We start from the raw sequence: 18,344 nt of genomic DNA, 5'->3' as shown, positions 1-18,344 counted from the left end.
ATATGTGAGAGAAGCTGAACACAAAAGTTCACAAATTGTATTCCATTTATAGAAATGTCTGGAATAGACAAACCCATAGAGACAGAAAGTGGTTGCCAGAGGCTGGGGAGGGGATATTGGGAGTGATTGCTGCTGGATGTAGGGTTTCTTTTTAGGGCACTGAAAATGTTCTGAAATTAGTGGTGGTGATTGTACAGCCTTGTGAATAATTTAAATGACTCAATTACATACTTTAAAATGGTGAATTTTATGGTATGTGGATTATATCTCAACAAAAGAAAATGTAAGCAGAGATTCCATAGTTTTATGGAAGAAGTAATGAGAGGTCAGGTAAGGAAGAATTGCAGGCATGAATTGATTGCTACAGCTTTGAAGTTGGGGCTTGAAAATGTACCTCAAAGGGCATGGAGGATTTGAATAGAGAAAGAAGAAATGGGTAGATACAGTGTTACCGGTCTTAGGAACAGGCATAAATCTTCCTGTTTGACAGGAGAGGAAGAAGGGACAGGACTAAGAGGAAGAAAGACAAGCTGGATTTGTTCTCATGACATTTCTAAACTGGAATATTGAGCTGATTTGTCTTGCAAGGGACACTGCCCTATCAGGGGGATGCTTTGCACTGTCATTTGTATGGAGTAATTTGTGTATTCTTCTAGGCTAAAGCAGGAGCTTTCTAGTCCAGCCAGCAAGCCAGAAGCTGCCATGATACTTTTAACAGGTTATTGTAAGGATTTTAGGTCTCAGTATATGCTTTGAGGAATTTTCTACCATCTTTTTTTCCTTCTTTTTAAAGGTTTTATTTATTCATGAGAGAGAGGCACAGACACAGGCAGAGGGAGAAGCAGGCTCCATGCAGGGAGACCATGTGGGACTTGATCCCAGGTCCCCAGGATCACGGACGGCCTAGGCCGAAAGCGGTGCTAAACCACTGAGCCACCTGGGCTACCCTCTTTTTCGTGTTTTTATGTGAATTCCACGTAACATACAGTGTAATATTAGTTTCAGATGTAGAATTTAGTGATTCATCACTTAAATACAACACCCAGTGCCTATCACAAGTGCCCTGCATAATGCCCATCACCCAGTTACCCTCCCCACCCACTTTCCCTCCAGCGACCCTTAGTTTGTTCTCTGTTGTTAAGACTCTTTTCTGGTTTTGCTGTCTTTTTTCTTTTTCTCCCCATGTTCATCTTTTTGTTTCTTAAATTCCACATCTGAGTGACATCGCATGCAATATTTGTCTTTCTCTGACTTATTTCCCTTATCATAGTACTCTTCTTGCTCCATCCATGTCATTGCAGATGGCAAAATTTAAGTCTTTTTGGTGGCTGAGTAATATTCCTCTGTGTGTGTGTGTGTATACCATATCTTCTTTATCCATTCATCAGTCAATGGACATTTGGGCTCTTTCCATAATTTAGCTATTATTGATAATGGTGCTATAAAAATAAATATTGGGTACATGTATCCCTTCAAAACCATATTTTTGTATCCTTTGGATAAATACCTAGTAGTGCAATTGCTGGGTTGCAGGGTGGTTCTAATTTTAACTTTTTGAGGCACCTCCATACTGTTTTCCAGAGTGGCCACACCAGTTTGCATTTCTACCAACAGTGTAGGAGGGTTCTCCTTTTTTTGCTTTGTTTTGTTTTTAACCAATTTTAAGTCATATAAAGTATCTGATTTTTTTGTTGTTATTCGAACAAAAATCCTTAATATTATGGTTCATTATACTTGCCACTTTATAAAGTTCTTTGTTGTGTATTGCCTCATTTAATCTTCTCATCACACCTGTGAGATAGATGGTATCATTCCATTTTAAAGATGAAAGAGGCCATATAATAGAGTGATTTGGAGCCAGGTGGGGCCACTGAAGTCAAAATGCCTAGGTTGGAACTCTGGTTTTGTCATTTATTTTGAGTTTTTCTCATCTCTCCTAGAGTATATGTTTTCTTTTATGCAAAATGGTGATTATATCATACAGTTGTATTTAAATAAGTTATAGAAGTAAAATTCCTAGAATCATGCTTGATGCATAGTAAGTCCTCAGTGTTATGCTCTTATTTATAGATCATAGATCATGAGAATTGAGTGAAATTAAGAAGTCCAGAGTCTTCCAGCTAATAAGTGGTAGAGCCAGCACTTAATTACAGGTGTTCTGAATCCAAGTCTCATTTTTAAACTTGCTTTTACCAGATTTTATTATATACTTATTTATTGGCCATACATTTATAAACTTTCTAAATTTTGATTTACATGGAAACCAGACAATAAACCAGATATTGATAGCACAAGGAGATTTTCTACCCTCTTTACAACAGAACATTCATTCTTAAACCCAGTCTTTTGCTTTAATCCTTTGATATCCAGTCCTTCGAAATTATAAACCAAATTATGAACTATGAAGGGAAATTGATAAAGGAAAGCATAGATTAACATAGTTCAGAAAAATTAGCTTGAATATGATAAAATGAACAATTAAAGGCAAATAACACGTAGGGGAAAACCTGGAATAACCAAAAAGGTTGCTATCTTTAATAAATAAGCAGAAAAGACTGATTGATAGGAAAAACAACTTTTTTCAAAGACAAATGAGAAAAGAATAGGCAATTCAAAAAAGATGTGACATATCTGAAAAACAGCTTAACTTTACAAGTTAAAATTCAGTTAAGGATAATATATTTTTTTAAGATTTATTCATGAGAGACACAGAGAGAGGCAGAGACACAGGCAGAGGGAGAAGCAGATTCCCTAGGGAGAGCCTGATGAGGGACTCGATCCCAGGACCCCAGGGTCACACCCTGAGCCAAAGGCAGATAGATGCTCACTGCTGAGCCACCCAGGTGCCCACCTCTTGGATAATACATTTTTGATGATACACTTAAACCAAGAACATTGAAGTTAAAATTTAAAAATTTAAATTGAAATGCTCTGCTGTTAGGGATATAGTAAAATAAGACCCACACATTCCTGAGGAGAATGTAAATTGATGAACCTACTAGTCTCCATGAAAAACCTTAAAAGTGTTCCTAATCTTATACCTAGTAATGATCCATCTGAGAATGTAACCCAGAGGAAAAAAAAATGATAACTTTGGACAAAAATTTGTGCACAAAGATTCATTGCAGTGTTATCTATAATAGCGAATATTTGGACATATCTGGCCAAAAGAATAATTATTGTACATTTATTACAGTATTATTTGTCAAACAGTTTTCATTAAAAATTTTAATGCTTTTGAGAAAAGAGGATGATATAATGTTTGGAGGGGTGGGAAACAAGATTCAAAATTATAGCACTAACCTCTAGTGTCAAGTGGTAAAATGAAGTCTCGAGAGTAAATAGTTCATTCTGGACATTCTTAATGTAGTAGTTCTTAAATGTTTGGTATACTGGATGTCTACCCATTATAAAAATAGAATAAAAAACAGAATATACCTTTTGAACCCCAAACCACTTCCCCTTGTAGTAGTGAACACTCACTTCTCTATTCTTTAATGCAACTCCTCAAAAAAAATTTCAGTAATTCTGTTTCCCGTTTCTCACTCTTTTCCTGAACTCAGGCTTTTGTCCCTAGGTTAATCCACTAAAATGAGCTCTCCAAGTCTCCAGTGACCCCCAGTGGTCGGTTCCCAGTGCTTCTCTTACTGGATTCAGCAGCAGCTTGTGGCAGTTGATCACTTTCAAATGTTTTCTTCTCTGTCTTCCAAAAAGCCACACACATGGTTTCTCCCTACCTCACTGGCTGCTGCTGCTTGTCCTCTTTTGTTGACTGCTCTACTTAGGATTTTTTAAAGTTAATATGAATTATGTATTTTTTAAAATTGTGGTAAAAAAAACATAAAATTTACCCTTGTAACCATTTTTAAGTGCACAATTTAGTGGAATTAAGTACTTTTACATTTTTGTGAAACTATTCCCACCATGCATATCTAGAATTTGTTTAATCTTCCCAAACTGCAACTCTGTACCCATATAACATTTAACTCCCTATTCCTCTCTCCTCCCATGCCCTGACAACCACCATTCTATTTCCTGTCTGTGAATTTGACTATTGACTACTCTAGATATTTTGTGTACCTTGGAATCATACAGTAATTTGCCCTTTTATGACTGGCTTATTTTATTTAGTTAATGTAGTATTCTCAAGGCTCATTCATGCTGTAGCTTGTGTCAGAATTTCCTTCCTTTTAAGGCTGAGTATCCCTTTGTGTGTGTGTGTGTGTGTGTGTGTGTACCACATTTTGTTTATCTCCTCATCTGTTGATGGACACTTGAGTTGTTTTCACTTTGACTACTCTGAATAACGCTGCTGTAAACACGGATATACTACCAATACCTGTTTGAGTCTCTGCTTTCAGTTCTCTTGGGTATATACCCACAAGTAGAACTGCTTGATCATATGATAATTCTGTATGTAAACTTTTGAGGAACTGCCATGCTGTTTTCCGCATTCCCACCAGCAGTACACAAGGGTTCTAATTCCTCCATATTTTTACCAATATTTGTTATTTTCTGGTTTCTTCATTGTTTGTTTTGTTTTGGCAGTAGCCATCGTAATGGCTGTAAAGTGGTATCTAATTGTGGTTTTGATTTGCATCCCTTGATGATTAGGAGTGTTCATCATCTTTTCCATGTGTTTTTTGCCATTTGTGATTTTTATATCTTCTTTGGAAAAATGTCTATTCAAGTCCTTTGCCCATTTTTCATTGTGTTGTTTGGTGCTTGTTGTTGAGTTGTAGGCGTTCTTTATATATTCTGATATTAACCCCTTATCAGGTACATGACTTGCAGATGTTTTTTCCCATTCCATCAGTTGCTGTTTTACACTAATGGTTGTGTTCTTTGATTCACAGATGTTTTAATTTTTTAAAAAAGATTTTATTTATTTATTCATCAGAGACAGAGACAGAGAGGCAGGGACACAGGCAGAGGGAGAAGCAGGCTCTATGCAGGGAGCTGGACATGGGACTCGATCCTAGGACCCCAGGATCATGCCCTGGGCTGAAGACGTGATCACTTCAGCAGCACTAAACTGCTGAGCCATCTGGGCTGTCGAGAAGTTTTAAATTTTGATGTAGTTCAGTTTATCTATTTTTTCTTTTGGTGCTTGTGCTTTTAATGTCATATCCAGGAAATCATTGCCAAGTCTAATGTCATGAAGCTTTCCCTTATGTTTTCTTTTAAGAGTTTTATACTTTTGTTCTTATATTTAGGTTTTTGATTCATTTTAATTATTTCTGTAAGGTAAGGATCCAACCTAATTCTTTTGCATGTGAATACCCAGTTCCCAACACCCTTTGTTAAAAAGACTGTCTTTTTTCTTACTGATTGGTATTAGCACCTTGTCAAGCTATTTGACCGTTTATATAAGGGTTTATTTCTGGGCTGTCTCCTACAAATTTTGTTATTTTTATTTTCATTTTCATTCTCTTCAAAATACTGATTTCCATTTTGACTTCTTTGGATCACAGATTATTCAGAGACATGTTATTTTGTTCTCAGATATTTGGGGATTTTCTTAATGTCTATTTCTGATTCTAGGTAAATTCCATTGTGGTAAAAAACATACTTTGTATGGCTTAAATTCCTTTAGATTTATTGAGATGTATAGTCTAGATTATAGATTATAGTCTCTTGATAAATGTTCCATGTGCACTTGAAAATAATGTATATCTTGTCAGATGAAGTATTTTCTTTCTTTTTTTTTTTTTTTTGAAGTATTTTCTAAATATCAGTTTGATCCAGTTGATTGATAGTATTGTTCAGTTCAAATATGTCCTTACTGATTCCTGCCTGCTGGATCTGTCAATTACTGATAAAGGGATGTTGAAGTCTCTAGCTGTAATAGTGGATTCATCTGTTTCTCCTTGCTGTTATATGCTTTGTCTCGTATATTTTGATGCTCTGTTGTCAGACACATAAACATTAAGGATTGTTAGGTCTTCTTGGAGAATTGACTCCTTTATCATTATATAATGTCACTCTTTATCCCTGATAATTTTCCTTGCTCTGAAGTTGGCTTTGTCTGAAGTTATATAGCTACTCCAACTTTCTTTTTTTTTGATTAGCGTTAGCATGGTATATTTTGCTCCATTTACTTGCTCCTTTACTTTTAATCTGTGTTTTATATTCAAAGTGGTTTCTCATAGACAACACATAGTTGGATTTTGTTTTTTAGTCCACTTGGCAGTCTTCTTTTATTTATTTTTATTTTTAAAAGATTTATTTATTCATGAGAGGCCCACAGAGAGAGAGAGGCAGAAACACAGGCAGAGGGAGAAGCGGAGAAGCGGGCTACCCGCAGGGAGCCTGAGTGGAGCTCAGTCCTAGGACCCCAGGATCACGACCTGAGCCAAAGGCTCAACCACAGAGACACCCGGCAGTCTTTCTTTTAATTTGTATATTTAGACCATGATGTTTAAAGTGATTTTTGATATGTTGGATTAATAGGTACCACAGTTGTTACTGTTTTCTATTGGTTATTGCCCGGGGTGTTTTTTGTTTTGTTTTGTTCTTCTACCCTTTTTCTGCCGTTTTCTGGTTTTGTTTTGTTTTATTTATTTATTTGTTTGTTTGTTTTATTCATGAGAGACACAGAGAGAGAGAGAGAGAGAGGCAGAGACACAGGCAGAGGGAGAAGCAGGCTTCATGCAGGGAGCCTGACATGGGACTCTGTCCCGGGTCTCCAGGATCACACCCTGGGCTGCAGGCAGCACTAAACCGCTGGGCCACCGGGGTTGCCCTATTTTCTTTTTTTAATTGAACATTTTATGTGCTTTCATTATTCTCCTGTCTTACCATATCAATTATATTTTCTTTAGTGATTGCCTTTGAATTTAAAACCTACATTCACGGCTATAACACCATACCACTTCACAGGGTAGTACATGTATTTTATAGCAAAGTATTCCCAGTTTTTCCCACCAATCTCTTAACATTGCTGTTATTCATTTCACTTATCCATAAGCTATAGTCACATAATATTATTATTCCAAACAATTATCTGTTAGATCAAGTAAGATAAGAAAATAAAAGTTTTTATTTTACTTTCATACATTCATATTTAGGTCCAAGTACCTACCCTAAATCATTTTCCTTCCTTTAGAAGAACTTCTAACATTTCTTGCAGGGCAGGTCTACTGGCAACAAATTTCCTGAATTTTTGTTTGTCTGAGAGAGTCTGTATATCTTTCATACAAAGGATAATTTTGCTGAATACAGAATTGTAGCTTGATGGGTTTTTTCTATCAACACTTTAAATATTTCATTTCTCTTTATGCTTGTGTACTTTCTGAAGAGAAATTGGATGTAATTCTCATCCTTACTGCACTGTAGGTAAGGTATTTTTTCCTTCTGACTTCTTTCAGCATTTTTTTTTTCCTCTGATTTTCTACAACTTGAATATATGCCTAGGTATAGATTTTTTGGTATTCTGCTTGATATTCTCTGGACATCTAGGATTTGTGGCTTGGTGTCTTCTGTTTATTACTGTCTTTTGATTATTTATTTATTAACTATTAATTTTTTTTTCCTCCCAACTCCTCACTCCTTTTAGTCCTGACTTCTAAGTATATCTAGAAGATAACTAAGTCTTAATACTTTGCCACTACTGCTTTGGTCCATTTCCATCTTATGGGTTTCTTTTTCTTTTTTTTTTTCTTTTTTTAAGATTTTATTTATTTATTCATGAGAGAGAGGCAGAGACACAGGCAGAGGGAGAAGCAGGCTCCATGTAGGGAGCCCAAAATGGGACTCGATCCCAGGACTCTAGGATCACGCCCCAGGCCAAAGGCAGGAGCTAAACTGCTGAGCCACCCAGGGATCCCCTCTTTTGGGTTGTTTTATTTGCTTTCACATAGTTTTCCTTACTTCTGCCCTTCACCTCCTCCTTCCTTTCACCATATAACAGCAGGGTATCTATTTAAAATTTCCATGGGGACCTGTCTTCCTTTGCTCACAACCATTCAGTGACTTCACATCTCTTAGCAAGCAAAAGCTATAGTTTTACCATGTTCTGAAAAGCCTGTATTTAGCTCTTATCTGCTAATCACACCGTACTTGTTAGGTACTCTCCTTTCTCTTTGAAAGTCAGCATATCTCAGAGGTCTGCATAACTGTAGTCTAACTTCCCCTTACGTTTAGGTGTTCCATTCAGATATCACTTTCTTCAAATTACAGATCTCCATGCCCCATGAACTAATAACTCCCTGTCTTCCTTTCCTGCTGAATTTTTTTCCAAAACAATTTTACCAGCTGATCTATGCCTTTGGTAAGGAGAGAACATGGCGCACTGAAGAAAATTAAAGCCAGTTGGCTGGAGCATTGAGAATGAGAGGGACCATATTGTGAGGTAAACTAGAGTAAGAGTTATAGACCAAACTGTGCAGACCCTTATGGGCTATCTTAATTAACATTTTTGGTCTTTATTTAAAAGTAGTGGAAAAGTACTGAAGTATCTTAACTGGAGGGATTTGGGAGGAGGGTCAGTAACATGATTAAATTTTTATAATCTTTTTATAATCATCTGGCTTCATTGTGGAAAAATAGATTGAAGGGGGAAAATTGGATGTGGGGAAACCAGATGAGAGGCCATCACAGTAATCCAGGTGTAAGCTGATGGTAGCTTATCTGACCTGGGTTGATGGCCATACAGGAAGAATATTTGGAACTGTTTGATTCTTATGAAAAAAATCCATTTATAAACATGTGGTCAGCAATTTATAACTCCTGATTGCCAGATTAAGATCTCCCATTTATGTGATACTCATCTGATTCCATTATGACAAAATAAAATGGTTCAGCCAATGTAACTCTTTAAAATAAATCATAGAAAAATCAATAGTTTTATATCTTCTTGTATATTTCTTTGTGGTAGGCACAAAATCAAAGATCCCTAATTAAATTATTCATTCTTATTTTTATAGCCAGTTTCTAGATCTGATTAAATTGATATATCTGTCATGAAAACAGGGCTTTAAATAATTTTATTATATTTTTTCTGACCTCCTCTCATCTCAAAAATTAAGTTGATTAGGACCAAGGTTGTTCCCAGTGGAATTTTTAAAAGACAAAGGTGTCTGCCTGTGGTATTTCTTGTCACTAAACAAGTAACCTCTGGTAGCAGGAACCTGTGTATAACTTCAGAGTTTACATGAATCAGAAACTCAAGACAACTTTGGCCATGCTAAGATAGTTTTAAAGATCTTAAAGCAAACAAACTAATAAACTAGGATCCTCATAGTAGTTTTCTAATGTGGCAGTATTTTTATCAACCAAAATGTTGGTCCTATATTTGTTTCACTTTAAAAGGGAAAAAGCATTTAACTTTTCCCATGGCAGGCATTTTATGTGTGACTAAAATATGTTATATTGTTTAGTTATCAGAGTTATCATGTGTCTCTCATGAATAAATAAATAAAATCTAAAAAAAAAAAAGCAGAATCCAGATATACACAAATTCAAGAAGTCAAATGAAGGATTAATAAAAATATAAACCTAAACAATTCATAGTTAAATTTACACACATTGAGAGGTCTTAAAAATAGCCAGAGTGAGAAGTTAGATTATTTTGGAAAGATCTGCAATTTATCAAAAGGAAAATTAAAGCCAAAGGACATGAGGATAATAACTACAGTGTGCTGTGAATAAATAACTCTTAAGGCAAAAATATCTTTTTTAAAAAAGATATTTATTTATTTATTCATTCATTCATTCATTCATTCATTCATTCATGAGAGAGACACACAGAGAGAGGCAGAGACACAGGCAGAGAGAGAAGCAGGCTCCATGCACGGAGCCCCATGTGGTACTCTATCCGGGACTCCAGGATCACACCCTGGGCCAAAGGCAGGCACTGAGCCACCCAGGGATTCCCAAGGCAAAAATATCTTTAAGAGTATAGGTAATAGGGGATCCCTGGGTGGCTCAGCAGTTTAGCGCCTGCCTTTGGCCCAGGGCGCGATCCTGGAGTCCTGGGATTGAGTCCCACGTCGGGCTCCCGGCATGGAGCCTGCTTCTCCCTCTGCCTGTGTCTCCGCCTCTCTCTCTCTATCTCTATCATGAATAAATAAATAAAATCTTTAAAAAAAAAAGAGTATAGGTAATATATAATTTTCAAATAAATAAAAACAGATTTTGCTGCTAATAGAACATCTCTATGACAACTTCAAAAAGACACACTTTAGGTAGAAGGAAAAAGGATCCCTGCTGGAAGGCTTGGGATATTAATTAGAAAAGAAAAAAGGCTGAAAATTAAAGAGCCAAGCCTCCAAGCTAATTTAGAAAAAGAGAAAAAGAAGGGAATGAAGAAATAAACATAAAAGCAGATATTAAAGAAATACAAAACAAGCTTATAGGAAAGGAACAATAAAGCCAAAGTTGATTCCTAGGAAAGGCTGACCTGGTAAGTATAATAAAAAAAAACCAGAGGGGACATAAACAATGAGAATGAAAGAGGAACTAAACCACAGCTGCTATACGATTATTAAAAAGTATACCTAAGTAACTTATTGTTTAAGGAATTTCAAATGGTAGATTATTGCATGTGTTGTCATAATAGAATATTAAGCCTTTCAAGACCACTTGTCAAATTTGCTTTCCTGAATAAGAGAGTTGGAATATTTAGTCCTTCCCTTGAACTTTTGGAGAATGATTTCAAGGGTGTAGTGAATGGGATGATTGTCTCAGTCAAGCTTTACTTAAGTCATACAGTCTTAAGATTTTGGTAAAGATTTACTTGGGGATAAATGATATGAATTTCTTTTAAAACAGTAGAATTTGTGTTCTTTTTTTAATACACAAAGAAGTGAGGATGTATCATTCAATAAAGAAGTGCAGGAACATAAACTGTAGAAACCTTGTGTTTTAAATTTTTTTTTTTTTTTTTTAATTGGTGGCTCAGTTGGTTAAGCCTCCAACTCATGATTTTGGCTCACTTATCAGGGAGTCTGCTTGAAATTCTCTCCCTCTGCCACACATCCCACCTCCCCCCCTTACACATGTACTCTCTCAAATAAGTAAATCTTTTAAAAGAAAGGAAATATGGGGAACACTCAGAGAAGCTAGAAATTTGAAGTAGCTGTTGTAAGTTAAAGGATACAGTGACTGCTTTTTTTTTTTAATTTTAAGCTTTTTAGTTATGCCTGCTAATAGTACTAATTAATTAGCATATAATACTTTTTTAAAAAAGATTTTATTTATTTATTCATGAGAGATACAGAGAGAAGAGAGAGAGGCAGAGACACAGGCAGAGGGAGAAGCAGGCTCCATGCAGGGAGCCCGATGTGGGACTCAATCCTGGGTCTCCAAGATCATGCCCCAGGCTGAAGACAGCGCTAAACCGCTGAGCCACCCGGGCTTCCCTAATACTTTTATTTTAGAAAGTAAGAATTAAAGAATTTGCAGAGGAGATCAGAATGATTATAGATTTTGAAACCTTTACCATTTGAAAAAGGAAATGGACTGCTTCCTGAAATAGAAGATATTAGGGGCAGGGGATAAGTGTTTCCAAATATTTGAGGGATATAGACTTCAGAATAGGAATTCTCTTTATTCTGTTTAACTTCAGAGGACAGAGACCCAGTAAGTAGCCACTACAAAGAAATAGAGCGGTGTAAAGAACATTCTAACAATTAGGTTACCCAGGGAGGGACTGGACTATTCTGTGAAGGTAGAGTTCAAAGGGCTTAGATGATCATATCTGGAGATGTTTTTAGACTGAATTTCCAGAAAGGGAACACCTACTATAATTCAGGCATTCTGTTGTTGAATACTGACTTCAGTAGGTATAACAAGAAAAGACAATCCCTGGGTGGCTCAGTGGTTTACCGCCTGTCTTCGGCCCAGGGTGTGATCCTGGAGTCCCAGGATCAAGTCCCACATCAGGCTCCCTGCATGGGGCCAGCTTTACCCTCTGCCTAGGTCTCTGCCCCTCTCTCTCTCTCTCTCTCTCTCTCTCTCTCTCTCTCTCTGTGTGTGTGTGTGTCTCTCATGAATAAATAAATAAAAATCTTTTTAAAAAAAGTAATTAAACTTATTTTGGGACATCTGCGTTTGCTCAGTGGTTGAGCATCTGCCTTCAGCTCAGGGTGTGATCCTGGGATCTGGGATCCAGTCCCGCTTTAGGCTCCCTGTGGGCAGCCTGGATCTCTCTGTGTCTGTGTCTCTGCCTCTCTCTTTCTCTCTGTCTCTCATGAATAAATAAATAAAATCTTAAAAATAAATAAATAAAATAAAATACTCATGGCTTCTGGGACACCGGGTGGCTCAGTTGGTTGAGTGTCTGGGACTTCTGGTTTCATCTCAGGTTGGGTTGTTAGATAGAGCCTGATGTTGGGCTCTGGGCTCGGGGGGGGGGGGGTCTGCTTCTCCTCTCCCTCTGCCTTTTCCTCCCTCTCTAAAATATGTAAATAAATACTTAAAATATTCATGGCTTCTGTAAATATAATCAACAATATAACTGCTTGTTAAGAAACTACCTTCAGTGTTCTTTAATGTAAAAAAAACTTTCTTTGAAATTTCTCATCACAACAGAATTTTCTTAAATGAATTTTGTTTTATAGGTTCATTTATGTAGGAGAAACTGTCTCCTTGTAATTAGTTTACATATTTAAAAACTGAAACAACAAAATTGGGATTGATTTGTGTCATAAAGACAATCATGTTATTTTGTGAAATTTAGAAGTAGTTTTGAAGGAAGAATGAAAAATTTGTTGTATTATAGCTTGGACTATAATGTTAGGAACTTAAGATTGACTTAAAATTTAAACATAGTGTAGTGTAATGTTTATTCTTGTCCTCCTTATTTGTCAGGAAATCTTAACCAGAGAGAGAAATTTTCTGGTGCTGTGTTGGGAACGCAGGGCACAAGAGATTTCCATAAAAAGGCATGGTTTGCTTCGAAGAACATAGTGGTTTTCTAACTTGGCAGTAATGAGTTAGAATTAACCCCTTTCAAAAGAAAATAATCCACATTATTCCTTATTGTATATTTGTATGTGTCTGTTTTCTTATCTGAGCTGTATTATTTTTGCATTTGCATGTGTGCATATGTGTATACATTCATGACCCATGGTATTATGTGTAAAGAAAATAATTTTCGGGATATATAGTACATATGAAAAATATATACTATATATATGAAAAATGGCTTTGGGATTTGAATATTTTACTGCTTGAGTTGAGGAACAGGGGCCAAATATTTTGTTGTTGCAGAATACCCAAAATAATTTGGCTGTGTCTGAGTGCTTTTCCCAAAATCTGTTGCCCTAGGAGGCAGTTTGGGGAATGTAAATGAGCCTTGCTATATTAGGATTCCCTCTGGAAAGATACACATATTTGGATTAGAGAGATGATGTATTTACGCCTTGTTAAAATGACAGTGGTCCCCAGCTCAGAACCATGAGGGACCTGAAAAAGGGTTTACAGATAAGATCTGTCTGGATATATTTACATGCTCTTGTGTTTAATAGTCAAGGTGTTTGTTTTTGTTTTGCTTTCATGGAAATAAGAGAGCCACCTGATACAGACAGAGGATGATTAGTGTTGAGCACAAACCTTTTTCAGCTCACAGTTTCCTCTGAACTTCCTGTCCATCTGTGTTGTAAAATGTGGTCTTTTTTCAGTGCTCGATTCTTAGATTTCTTCTGTTTTCACTGAATAAATCCTTCTTGGTTGATCTCATCTACTATGGTTTCAATTACAAACATTTCTTAAAACAACTCCTAAGTCTCTACCCTCTAGCCCTTTAGTTTCTGCTGAGCTTCCAGACTTAGATTTACTTTTCCCATAGGAATCTCAAACTTAATTTTGAGCAGGAATATTAACTTTCTTTTTAAACCTCCTTTTAGCCACCAATTTTCCTAGAGTAGATATTTAGGAGTTATTCTTGATTCCTCTTAAATCCCCTTAATAATAACCTGTAACTAGCTAGAGGCCTGTCAGTTTTACCTTCAGAAAACCATTGCGCTTCTTCAGCACTAGTGCTGCTGTGCAGGCCTGTGTCATTTTCCACCCAAGCTATTTCAGTAGCTTTCTAACTATTCTTGCCTCTCATGTCTCCTTCATTCTGTTTAGTAGACTGTTAGTTGTTGTCTTTCCAGAAGGTATACCTGACTGTATTACTTAAAAAAAAAAAAAAATACTGTTTCTTCCCTTTGCTTCCTAAATAAATTGTAGGAATTTCTCTTTTACATGGTAAGTGCCTTTGCAAGCATAACCCAGGTTCCATACCCTGCTCCATTTTCCATACCTTGTTTTTAAACTGTGTGTTCTGGCCACACCCAGTTGTCTGGTATTCCCTAGATCTTGTATATCTAGTGACTTAGAGTATTTGCTCAAGCCATTTCCTCTGCTTAGAATGTCTTTCCCTACTTACCTGGAACATTCCTATTCAGTTTTTCTCTTAGTTCTTATGTAACCTCCGTTGAAAAACCAACCTGCTCTCTCCTGTGTTCTTCCATACTTCCCCAACCCTTTAATCTCTGCTCTATAATAACTGTTCACATCATATTGTAATTTTAGTTTTTCCTCCTCCATGGGCTCTTTGAGGATGGGAAACATATTTTTCATTTTTGCCTCCCTTCCACCTAATACAGAACTAGTACCTGGGATATATTTGGTAAATGTGTTTTGATTCAGAACAACAGTCATACCTGCTACCATGTCTGTTGGATAGTCCACTATAATTTACCCTTACTGTGGGTAAGGGCTGCTGGAACAAATTACCATAGACTGGGTGGCTTAAATGACAAATGCATTTCTCATAGTTCTAGAAGCTGGGGAGTCCAAGATCAAGGCACTGGGAAATCAGGTGTCTGAAGAGGACCTGCTTCCTGACTTATAAATAAATGACTGCCTATATTTTCACTTGGTGGAGAGTGAAAGAAGCAAGCTCTTGGAACTCTTAGATGACTGGACTAGTGTCCTTATAATCCTCATCTAATCCTAATTACCTCCCAAAGGCCCCACCTTTTAATCTCATCACATTGGGGGACATATTCACTTTATAAAACTGTATGTGTAACTGTTATTCTGAGACATTTCCCTTTTTTCCCCATTGGGTTTTCCTAAGTGAATTCTACGAGCTATATATATAATTCACATGTAGTAAAATGTCCCTATTTTTTTCTTTTTAAATTTTAAAAATTTTATTTATTTTTAAATTTTAATTCCAGTATAACATACAGTGTTATATTAGTTTCAGGTGTATAATATAGTGGTTCAGCAATTCTATACATTATAGTGCTTATCATGGTAAGTATATCCTTAATCCCATTTACCTGTTTCCCCCATCCTCCCACTCACCTCCCCCATGGAACCATCAGTTGCCCATAGTTAAGGGTCTGGTTGGTTTGTCTTTTCTTCTTTGTTCATTTATTTTGTTTCTTAAATTCTACATATGAGTGAAATCGTGTGGTACTTTCTTTCTCTGACTTATTTTACTTAGCATTATACTCCATTATAGATCCATTCATGTTAGAAATGGTGAGATTTCATTTTTTTAAGATTTTATTTATTTATTTATTCATGAGAGACAGAGAGAGGCAGAAACATAGGTAGAGGGAGAAGCAGGCCCCTTGCGGGGAGCCTGATGCAGGACTCGATACCTGGACCCCAGGATCACGCCCTGAGCTGAAGGCAGATGCCCAACCATTGAGCCACCCAGGCATCTAAGATTTCATTCTTTTTTATGGTTAATATTCGATTGTTTGTATATACTACATCTTCTTTGTCCATTCATCTATTGATGGCCACTTGGATTGCTTCCATAATTTGGCTATTATAAATAATGCTGCAATAAATATAAGGGTGCAGATATCTTTTTGGTTTAATGTTTTCATATTTGGGTAGGTACCTGTAATGGAATTACTGAATCATATGGTAATTCTATTTTTATTTTTTTGAAGAGCCTCCATACTATTTTCCAGAGTGGTTGTATCACTTTACATTCCCATCAACAATGCACAAGGGTTCCTAAAATGTACCTGTTTTAAATGCAATTCAAAAAGGGGGTGCTTGGGTGACTCAGTAAGCATCTTCCTGCGGCTCAGGTCATGATCTCCTGGACCAGCAGGAATTCTGCTTCTTCCTCTGCCTCTGCCCACCCCTCTCAAGCCCCACTTGTGTGCTTTGTCTTTCTCAAATAATTAATTAATCTTTAATTTAAAATGTACAATAAAATTTAATAAATGGAAACACCCATGTAACCACCGCCATAATTAAGATACAAATCATTTCCATCACCCAGAAAAGTTCCTTTATAGTGATCATGCCTGTCCTACCACCACTGGCCCCAAGTAACTTTCTGGAACTATAGCTTAGTTTTATCTTTCCTAGAATTTTATGTAAGTGGAATCGAACAGTAGTCACTCTTTTACTGTGTGGGTTGTTTTCTTTTGGTTTTTTTTTTTTTTTTTTTGAGATTCATCCATCTTGTTTCTGAATCTGTCAGTAGTTTATTCTGTTTTTTATTACTTAATAGTATTCCATTGATTGGATATATCACAGTTTATCCATTCACTTCATGATGGATACTTGGGTTGTTTCTAGATTTTGGCTATTATGAATAAAGGTAAGGGTTGAAGTTCATTTTTTTCCAGCTTGACTTGTTCATAAGACTGTCTTATACATACTGAATTATTGTTGCCCCTATCTGAAACAGTCTATTTCTGTGTAACAGATTAACACAAATCCCATTGGGCGTAGAACAGTAATAATCATTTATTGTCAATTTTTGTGGATTAGGCATTTGGGAGTGGCTTGACTGGAATGTTCTGGCTCATAGCCTCATGAGACTGCAATCCTCTGAATTAAGGCTTGACTAAAACTGCAAGATCTGCTTCTGAAGGTGTTTCGTAAAGTGTGCTAACTCTTGGTAGGAGTCCTCAGTTCCTCTCCATTTGGGCCTCTCTGAAGGGCTGTTGGTTAAGTGTCCTCCTGATATGGTGAGTGGCTTCCCTAAGGGAGACTGATTCCAGAGATTATGGTATAAGCTGCAGTGCCTTTTAAAGGAGGTCACATATGGTCACTTCTGCAATATTCGGTTGTCACTCAACCAATCTTAGTCGGAAACTACACAAGGATTTGAAAACTGAGAGGGAACAAGTTATGAATACCAGGAGACCAGGATCATTGGGGGGATAGCTTGAAGGATGGGTACTATATAGTCCCTTTATAAAAAAATGAACCAAACATAATATATGGTTTTATTTCTGGATTTAATTTGGTGCCACTGATCTCTCTTTATGACAATATAACAGTATCTTTATTACTGTAGTTCTATATTGTCTTAAAATCAGATAGTATATAAAACTTTTTTCTTTTTCCAAACTGTTAACTGTACTAAGTTATTTGCATTTTCAAAAAAATGCTAAAGTCATCTTGTCAATTTTTACAAAAAAGAAATCTGTTGATTGGGATTGCATTGAATCTGTAGACCCAGCTTGGAGAGAATTGACATCTTAACAATACTATGGATATATCTTAATATAACATAGCAAGTCTGTGTAGTTACTGTGTCCTTAATTTCTCTGAGCTGTGTTTTTTAGTTTCAGTATATAAGCCTTGCACATATTCTGTTAAATTCATCTTTTAAGTATTTTATTTCTTATTGGATACTATTATAAATAGTATTTTTTAGATTACATTTTTCAGTTCTTTGCCAGTATATACAAATATAATAGTTATTATTTTGTATCAACCTTTTATCCTGAAATCTTGCTAGATTCACATTATGAGTCTGGGAGCTTATTTGTGTATTGTACATGTGGGATCATGTTATCTGTGAATAAAGACAATTTTACTTCTTCCTTTTGCATAGGCTAGACCCTACTATATACTGGCTTAGAACAAATTTGAGGTGGAATGAACAGACATATGGATGGAAAGAAAAATAAAAACTATATAATACAAATAGATGGAGAAAAAGTATTTAGAAAATCAGACATCCATTCTGGAGAATCCATGTAATTATAAACTCTTAAGAATGTAAAAGGGTATAAAGAAGATGTAAAACCATAAAGCTTGAGTTTAATTAGAGTAACCAATATGCTAACTGCTTAGAATAGGTAGGGAATCATAATCTAGGGTCCCCAACACTTGTATAGAAAAAAATCTTTATTTTTCACTAACTTCTAAATGAAATTTAGTATTTGTTTCTATTTTGAGTGCAGGCAACAAACTACATAGTGATATCAGCAGCAATTGTGACATATCACCAATAAATATTACTTTTAACTTTACTGTGTCTTTTTTTAAAGTTTGTTTCTTGAAGACAACATGGTTAGTCTTGCTTTCTTATCTTGACTTTGAATTGGAACGTTGGAATATTCGATTAGGTGATA

The 18,344-nt window shown here is 36.1% G+C and overlaps 1 protein-coding gene across 4 annotated transcripts in view; it reads left to right on the top strand.

The window, feature by feature from the left end:
• Positions 1–18,344, top strand: part of RAP1A (RAP1A, member of RAS oncogene family) — a 70,759-nt gene that overhangs the window by 28,599 nt on the left and 23,816 nt on the right. The window lies entirely within an intron of this gene.

Source organism: Canis lupus, chromosome 17 (genome assembly GCF_011100685.1).
Source record: "Canis lupus familiaris isolate Mischka breed German Shepherd chromosome 17, alternate assembly UU_Cfam_GSD_1.0, whole genome shotgun sequence".
NCBI lineage: Eukaryota > Metazoa > Chordata > Mammalia > Carnivora > Canidae > Canis > Canis lupus.
This window is presented reverse-complemented; position numbering and strand designations above follow the sequence as displayed.